The sequence below is a fragment of the Perna viridis genome, chromosome 9, assembly GCF_037379345.1.
Source record: "Perna viridis isolate PV_CMFRI_1.1 ecotype Kerala chromosome 9, ASM3737934v1, whole genome shotgun sequence".
Taxonomy (NCBI): domain Eukaryota; kingdom Metazoa; phylum Mollusca; class Bivalvia; order Mytilida; family Mytilidae; genus Perna; species Perna viridis.
This window is the reverse complement of record NC_142453.1, coordinates 37210953-37221154: the sequence shown is the minus strand read 5'-3', so window position 1 is coordinate 37221154 and position 10202 is coordinate 37210953.

Below are 10202 nucleotides of genomic sequence, written 5' to 3'. Positions count from 1 at the left end.
TACTGAATTAAATCATTAGTAAAGATAATTGTTTTAAACTGTGTATAACCTCAATTCACCTCACCTCACCTATCAGAATCTTTTTTTTTCTTTTAATTTTTGTCATATTTTCACACAGGGCTTCGTCATAAAAGTTCTTGATATAAAAAGCAAACTTTCCACATCACATTTTGTGAATTCCGGTCTTTTTATCCATACTGATATCCATTTTTGTGCTCCTTTTCTATTTTCATGCAACTGGAAACAAGAAGGTTACGATAATCAGTTATTTTGTTATTTCCCCCCATTAAAACGAATCAACGGTAAAATGTACTATAAATAGGATATCATGATATTCATGCAGAATAATTAAAAATAGGTTGAATAATTAAACCCAGATTAAGCCCTCGGCTATTTTTGTCCTTAAGACTTTAAAGTGTGGGTAGAAAAACACATAAAATGTGTCTTATATTGCAACCCAAAATAGTCCAACTATTTGTGGGTGGGGGGGGAGGGTAAAAAAAAACACTCGCTACAATAAGGTCAACACACAAGGGTATCATTACAGTGAGTAATTGATGTTTGTGATTAGGTAAATCATTTATCTATTGCATATTGGCGATTAATTTATTTTGAAGCCACGACATACAATCGTGAAAGTTGTCACATTACCTTACCTCTTATTTAAATAACAATACAAAACTCATCGTTGCAACAATTTACTAGTTTCATTGTTGCATGTTAAATGAAAGACTAATCAAGGGAATTTAGATTCTAGCAAAACTCAAATGAATGTAATCCATGGATAAAAATTAGACAAAGAAAACAGACTTACACAATAAATAACATTAAATAACCAAAACAACTCGTATAAAAATCAAAAGCAAATGAGCAACTCTGACCTCTAAAAACTGGGAGCATGGACCAGGCATACTGTAGGATAAGCCTTCTCTGCTTTTCAAAAGAACACCCACCGAGTTGCTCATAAAAAAGTCAAGTCCGGGTTACACATAACAGGAATAAACAGCTATGAAATAGTGAACAAATCAGTTCTCATGTTGCAGATGGATAAACCGTAACGATCCAAGAACGATTCTGTAGTGATGACTTCAATCTTGTAACAATATAACCCTATTCCAGAAGTCTAATTGTAAGAAGTTTAGCACAGTACAAAGAACCTGCGTAGTTGACACTTATTGGCCTTCTTAAAGTTCTCATACGTTTCAAAATGAAAGACTTGACCGCCTTTACCCACTATACTCTGATGGTGAATCAATGTTTTCGTGTTATCGTTTTATGCGTTTTCTTGCGTAGTCCTCTACAGCATCAATAAGAATTTAAAATTATAATTTCAATTTATGGAGCGTGCTTCACTGTACTTGGGAATGAGTAACATGTTTTTTTCAAAAACACAGAAATCGCAAGTGTGTTTATATAATCTTCGCTTAAGACCCGATTGACAAATATCTTTTATTTATTAATTATAGGATATATCAGAATAGCAAACAAAGGATACGATGGTACAATTCGAGTAAGAAAGAATACCGAACAAATTCTAGAATGTATGATTATTCCTGCTACACCAACTGTCCTACAACAGTGGACATCCCAGAACAAACCTTTACTAGCTAATCATACTGATATTTTACGATATACTTTCACACCGTCGGAAACCAATGAAGGAGCATACACGTGTGAGGTTTACAGGAAAGATTATAGAAGAGAATTTGCTGAAAATGTTTTATTATTTTACTAGGTAAAGCGTTTAATTATATACTTTTATTATATATTTAGATTTAAATATACCACTTTTGCACATGCATTATAAGCGATTGTTTAAATTCTATTTTGTTTATCCTATATCGCATACCTTGTATCACACCCCTAGACCTATATTGCATACCACATATCACACCCCTTGACCAATATCGCACCCCTACACAGAACACACTTGAAGTATAATTAAAATATATGATATGATTAACATGACATGTCAAAATCTGTAAAATATGCGGTATCAACCCTAAACCTATATCACCACGCGTGCCGGCGCTCCTTGGGTTAATATAGGAGTATTGTGTTGATACGGCATGTGATACAGGCTTTGGCATGTAATATTCAATATATATTTATCGGTGATAATCATTTTTAAAAGCAAATATAATTGTTAACGTTTTGTGCATTTTTCAGTTATTGGTATTTGATCTGTTTGAATTATTGATAAAAATTGCCATTTGTTATTTGGACTTTCCTATTTGACTGGTCAGTCATTTTGTTAATACCGTTACAATTACGTCAGAAATAAACCAGCAACTATTGTCATACACATAATGCGCCGGTCCTCGTTGCGAGAACACAAATAAGAAATTGGAAAATGGAAAGGGATCTTTGAATCTTTAATTTTGGTAAAAGGTTTAAATCGATTACAGCGTTTTTTTTTTTTTAATGTTCATTGACAAACATAAAAATAGATGATGTAATGAACTAACTCATCCCTCAAATGGTGCGAATATAAAGTGGAAATAATTACTGAATAAATTGGCTTCGTTCTTATTTGGTATCCTGTCATTCAATTATATTGTAGAATTGTGATCCCGAATCCAAGTTGTATTTTCAAAAGTGCATATAACCTTAACCTTATCATGACTGATTTCAAAATCAGTATTTAACGTATTTTCCATTTAAGCGTTCTTCTGACTCCGATTGTTTGGGGGCCAATTTTCTGTATAGGTTTCATTATAGTCTATTACGGCTTAATGTAATAATGACAAGAATTTACAATTCTTAGACTATTGAAAGGTAGATGGACTGGTATACAAAATGTATTAAGATTAAGTAATTCTGCAATCCTGGAAGACTTTGCATAGATAAAATGCGTCCTTTTAACGAATAATTTCTGGAATTGGATGAAATGTTTTCTTTTTCATATTGAACAGACGTAAAAAAAAATACGCAGACCGGAAAAGTTAACGGATTGTTATTACCGTATAGAGGCATTAAGTAAAAAATAAAAACTGAATTTATAATCAAATAACGGTTGCTGACTAAAGTCGTATTTCCTTGTCTATTCAAAACCTTATGTCATGTCTTTATGTACTTTATTTCCTTCAAAAGTCAAACAATATTGAGGTAAATGTACATTGCAATATTCAGAGAACAAATTCGAAACATTGCAACGTTACGGTTACTAAAACATACACAAAACGTAATGAAAAAAAATCTACACGTTAAATCAAATGTAAATAAGGGATTAAGCGTTGAAAAAGGCGTTGGGAAAATGAAAAAAATATATTTGTTTATTTATTTTAATCCCTTAATTTTGTTCCCCCTTAATTTTGTTTCCAGTTGATCCACCGTCTAAGCCAATACAAATCCAGTTTATTGAGTATGTATTGAAGGTTTTCACTGCATGGCGGTCACTTTCTGTAACAAATCACGTATCAGAAAACTATACTGTCGAATATAGAAGACATGAAGATACAAAATGGATGACAGTTCAAGAAATAACGAAAACAAATACATATATAACTGACTTGGAACCAAATACGGTATACTTGTTTCAACTCTATGCTGTTAATGAAGGCGGTAAAGGAAACAGGAATTTGTAATAAAAACAGGTGTATATAAATAATACTTGAAAAATGTACTAAAAAGGGGTATATTGCCGTTAAACAAAAGTAATCAATATTTAATTCCTGCCATAAACGATTTTTTACGCCTTAACCAAGCGTTAAAAATTTTTGACAAAGAGCAAACACTTAAAAAAGAGTTGTTCTTTTTTAAATTAACAGAGTTGACATTGGCATGATCTAAAGAATAATTGACGAATAGAACAATTAAGGTTTTGTATTACCATCTTTTTTTATTTTAGGAATGAAAACACATTTTATTTGTAGTTTTAGGAATGAAAAGGCGTCGTGGTGACACCAACATATCTAGGTTTGTAGTAGCTATCTGAAAAAAAATGCACACTATTTTATTCTTGGTATCTTATAGAAATTCAGCCTTCAGAAAGTGTATTACCACCAACAATGTTATCCTTCAGTATGAAGAAATTTGATTCATCATAACATTTTTTTTCTTTAAATTTAAATGTTCTATCCCCTTTGCTTATATTGTTTATGCTGTGGAAGAGTATAGTATGTTTTTTCTTGGCAAATTATTGAGTTTTAATTGTACATATATTTCCAAAAATAAGAGTCATCTTTAGTGACGGTAAAGATGTGATTTATGGATGCTTTTTAAAGTACGATCTTTTTATGTTAAGAAAACAAAGTGTCTATGATTTAACAAGGAATGAAATTTTGATTATTATTATCCGGGGATATAAACGAGACTAACAAAATACAAATAACACAATCATCTGCACCACAAGTCACAGTTTTCATTTCCTCTTTCGACTACCCCAGACTAGACTATTTTTTAGCAACTCGGCAGGTAGACGTCTTACTATTAGTTTCTGGAATAGGGTTACGGTGCTACAAATCATCACTACAGTAGTTGTCGTCATCATGAACTCGCGGATCGTTACGGTGTATCCATCAGCACCATGAAAACTGATTCATTCAACGGGTCATAGTTTTCCTTTCCCCTTTTGTCTACCCCGGACTTTTTATGAGCAACTCGGTGGGTGTTTCTAGAAAAGCAGAGGACGCTTACGCAACCGGTGCACCTGGTCCATGCTCCCAGTTTTTAGCGGAGTCCGAGTTGCTCATTTGCTTTTGTTACCTAGTATGTATGATTTTAGTTACTTTATGTACTTTCTGGTGTATGTCTGTTTTCCATGTCTGGTCTTTGTCCCTGGATTACATTCTTTTGATTACCGCTATAACCTTGGTTCCCTTGATTATCCTTTCAATTACATTTTATAGGGAAGTCTGGGTCAAATTGCACAAGTTATGTTTATATGCTTGTGCATTTGGATATTATGATTTTTTTACACATGAGTCGTGATATAAGTAAAAAGTCTTAATTGACATGCCCAATTAATGCATTGGTTCTTAATGCGCGGCCGCTGAATCATTTAATCACCTTTTTTCTCTCAACTATATTTGACATAAAATGTGAAATAAAGTTTAAAAGGTGGATTGCGTTTTCAAGGCGTATTTATCTGCAAGGCTGTGAAATGAAATCGTGAATTTGTAATTACAAGTTTGATGAAGAATATACATAAACATGTTTGTTGAAGAAAAAAAGGATAAATGATTTTGTCGATGATGACTAGATATTCTGTAAGTTTCTATTTTAGTGTGTTGTGTAGCTCCTTACTTCCAGTGGAAATCATTTCATATTCATGTTAGTTTTCACGACTGTTTCTGTTTCACTATTGTCACTGGAAGAGCTTTGTCTTGTTTCAGAAATAACTATATTAGGGTAAGTTTGCTCGATTGTTCGACATGGTAACAGGTATCCAGATGAATCAGGTTTAATTCTTCCAGACGACTGTGCCTAAACATCATGATTGATATTCAAAATAATTTCATCATTTCCATCCACAGCAATATTATTACAAACAGTCGGAGGTACATAAGTACTTTCTATCTCATCATATTGAGTAGTGGAAACTGTCTGATTGGTCAATGTTTGAGTCGACAGTTCGGGTGTAGGCCTAAAATATAAGAAATACTACTTAATGTTTGTTCAAGACTAGAAGATATTTAAAATTAATAGTTGCTTTAGTTAAATGGAAGAGAAATTTCTTAGAAGCTAATATAGCCAAATCGTAACATAAGGCTTTCGCATGCAAAATGCATGGTGCTAAACGGACCTGAATGACGAGAGTCAATGTCAACATAATTCATGTATCGGCTATAGCTATGTACGTTAGATAAAAACGAAACTGTAAAGCGTTTTTAACAAACCAGCTAATGGAACACGATCATGTTGCCTCAATATTTTTGTCATCATCTGAAAAGTATACGGTCGATATCATAGACTTTTTGATAGTTATTGTGTGGTCTTGTGTACATTTTCTTTGTTTACTTCTTTTGTTTTAATCTAGTATTTGACCTAACCAAGCAACCACTTGGTGGGTGTCTATAGAAGATCAAAAGTAGCATCACCTTGTGATTCATCTGGTCCATTATTTTCAGTCTATGGTGGAGTCCAGGATACTATTTGTGTGTGTTCTTATAGTGAAGGTGTAATCAAGGAAACCAAGATTCTAGCGGAAATCAAAAGAATGTAATCCAGGAAAACAAACACAACAAAGGACATAGAGTAACTGAAATAATACATACAAAATTACAAGCTCTGGCATTACGTATGAGTTGTGATATGAACACTTCACACGCAGGTGCTGAAGAGATGTTGCCACAGATGGAAGGAAAGTAAACAATTTTGAATGAAAAGTCATCACGTTTATCGTAAATTTTCCTTTACTATCGATTTCTATTACAAAATAGTTGTATGTTATAACTATGTTTGAATGTGTGTATATGTCCTCTTGTACACCTGTGTGTCTGAGGTTTATAAAATAAAGTATTGTCTATTGTCAAAATTATTGACAGCTGTGAGTATAGAAGTTAAAAGTGTTGAAAGAGATTTGGTGGTACATTTTGCAGATCCAGCTATGTAGCGTTCTTGGTAAAAACAACTTTTGGAATTTTGGAATGAAGTGCATAGATTATCATTTCCTACGTTTATGTCTACCTCTCATATACATTTAATTTAATGCGACTTGCAAACAAAAGCAATGTTGATTTGGGATTTGTCTGCTGGTACAGCAACCTATTTGTCATCTATAGTAAAATCTTATTTGGCTACGTCGGTTCTTTGAAAACTGGTGTAGCATTGAATCTCACGGACCTACTAAAAACTTACATATGTTTCAAAATTAAAGAACTCACAGTCTTTCCCAATTCTTTCAGGGCAAAAAACTCGTTGGAAATAATTTTGTGTTGATCCATAAGATAAACACTAAGCGAAAAAAGGTCATTTTGACCTTTTTGGATGGTAATATTATAAAGAAATTTGATCACAAAAGCAAATTCTCCATTCTTTCAAGATTTTAAACTTTCAATCATCAATAAATAAAGGGATAACCGTTCTTTTTGAATACACTTTACTTCAAAACAATAAATAATATTTGTCAATCAATTTCAAGGATGAAAATATCTGTAACCTATTGCCTAAGTGAGAATTTATATAAAGTATTTTATTGTACGATTTTTAGACGTACATAGACATTTTGATATAAAGATAAACTTCAAAACAAAATATAAGTTTTAGATGCTGTCATGATTGATTTAAATGTCATTAATTTTTAGTATATTTGTTGTTAAGAGGAAAGAAATTGATTTTCATTTACAACATGGCAAGATTCTATCTTTCCTCTTATCAACTTTATAAGTTCATCCTGGACCTCTGTCTTTGGCTTTCATCCCAAGTCCTATATATTTGGCATATATATATACATTATACTTCAGTATTTACTCTTTATAGTATATGTGTGACATTTTAATAAGTTATTTTCTAAGGCCTCGTTTTTTCTACGATTGACAGTGGCAATAGTGCGGTATAAATATTAACCGTATTGTTTTCCCTCCTTTTTTATTGGCTAATTATAATTCATATGTTATTTGGGTTTATCATTTAACAACGTTGAAATCTGATACTTAGACAATAGTCATCATGACAACAAATTTCTCTTATGTCGGAGAGAAGGAATTTGAGGACATTTATAAAAATCTGTTTTCACAGTTTCGGCGATCAATATTCTTTCGAGCAGATTTGAATTTGCGACCATTCCTCAAACTGAATTTAAATGTCTTATTAAGAAAATATGCACTGTTTAATTTTACGCGTAACGTGTCTAAAGACAAAGCATAGCGGGTATAATAATGCCGCAAAAAATTCACAGTGTACTAAACAAATCATAGAGACAGAATTCTATGTGACAATGGGGAGATAACATTTAGTCGAGTGATTGGTGTTATAAACACAATATGATTAAGTAACATACTTTATGAAAATCACACAAGAATATGATCCAATAAAAGCAAGAGTTCAGCTTAACACCATTTTCGTGGAATACTTTTTTTAGAATGGTTAAATGGTTCATAATCTATGTTGAATTGCTTGTGCACATATAAAAATTTTAATCGCGAAACGGTACAATGGAATGATAAATTCAGGGATCGATTAAAGAAGGTATTATGCAAAACGTTAATATGTTCGATGAACTGTATAGAAGTATACATGTAAGTTGTGGGTTGTATCCACAGTTGTGGATAATATGAACACACTTTTAACAGATATTTTTAAGAATTGAACGAAGAACAATTTTGTTCTGTATAACAATTGTAAAAAGCGACAGAAACATATAAGTAAAGTATTCAAAAAGATAAACTATGGATAAATGGTGAATGCAACGCACTATATCATAATTACAAATGTGCTTAAAAACCTTGAACGAAAATCACTCAGAAAATAACGGGCTCAATCGAATTCGCAGAAGCAAATATATAAAACGACTGAGAATAATCAAAAAGACGATTTCAAATAGACACGGGAGTATACACAGAACTTAGAAATCAGTTTTAAAACTATTTGATGTAGCTGAAACGACTGGTTAGCTCTGACACGGCGTTGGATGAATATGATTCGTAATAGTTTACTTTTTTCCCTATAAAACAAAAGTAACATTATACCTTAAGTGCAAAGAAAGATAACTCTGCCATATGTAAATGACATTTCATTGCACTAAATATAAAACAAAACATAATGTATACGAAGTTCACTTTTATCCTATTTACGCTCATAAATTTATGGTATAAAAATATGCCCGAAATAACATAGCTGAAGTCTAGAAATTAGATTGTTGGCACATCTATGTGAAAAATAAAACTTTTGCACTGCTTCACAAAATACAATAACTGGAGCCGAGTAAAAGGGCATTAAACAAGTAATTGATCAAAATTAGAAAATTATAATATTGAAACTAAATAGAAATAGTTATACATTACTTTAACTAGATTATCAAGTTTACTATAAATTTACACATTCACACATAGAAATTGTGCTACCTTAGCTACTTCCTGATATATTCCTTTACTTATTTTGGCTGACTTTAAAGCTGATCTGATTAATAAATATGGAGGATCGTTTAGCAAGATCATTTGATCACAGTTTTGCTATATGGGTGACATATTGTCTTCAATCTATCCTAGTTTCGAGTATTTTATACATTGCATCTTCCCCATTGAACTAGAAACAAAGGACACCACAGAAATATGAAATCAGTCTGATATCTTAGCCTACTTTCATTGATCGATGGAAAGGGAAAACTCATGACCAAATCATACATACGTAATGATTTTACATTCCGTATTTTCAGCGTTCCTTTCATTTGTGGCAGCATCCCTTCAGCACCAGCGTATGTAGTTTTCAAATCACATTAAATAGGGTATAACAGAGTTTTCCAGACTCCTTACAAACATGTGTCTGGGACAGAGATATGTATGAACTCGTAGATCGTTATGTTATCGCAATCTGCACTATGAGAACCGATTAGTTCACCGAGTCTTAGTTTTCCTCGGCGGGACATTTTAAGCATTCGCGGTTGTTTGTAGAAAAGCAGAGATCACTTACCCTACCGATGCATGTTTTTAGTATTATACATGATTTCCATGGTCCATGTTGACTTTTGTTATGGAAACCGGATTGCTCATTTACTTTTGTTTCAATGTACGTGTTTTTTTGGCTAGTTATCTGTTGTGTTTGTCTATTTTACCCGTCTCGTCTTTTTCCTTCGAATATATTCTTAGATTTACGCTCGAGTCCTAAATGTGATCTTTGGAGATATCATAGTGCAAAAGACATTGAAACGTGACAGCTTTATTTTATGAAACGAATTCTTAATGTGAAAAGAAGTACAACTGATAACATGAGGTATTTTGGATTAGGCAGAATCCCTATGTATGTAAGCGTAATCAAGGGAACCGAGGTTATAGCGGTAATGAAAAGAATGTAATGCAGGGACAAAGACCAGACATTGAAAACAGACATACACAACAAAGAACATAACGTAATTAAAATCATACATACAAAGTAACAAAAGCAAATGAGCAACTCGGACTCCGCTAAAAAATGAGAGCATGGACCAGGTGCACCGGTAGGGTAAGTATGTAAACTAACATTGTAGAATTTTGTAATATTTCACCAAATAGTACATGCAGTTTGAAAAGTTGTTGTCTTGATATGAAAAAAAATGTATACATGAA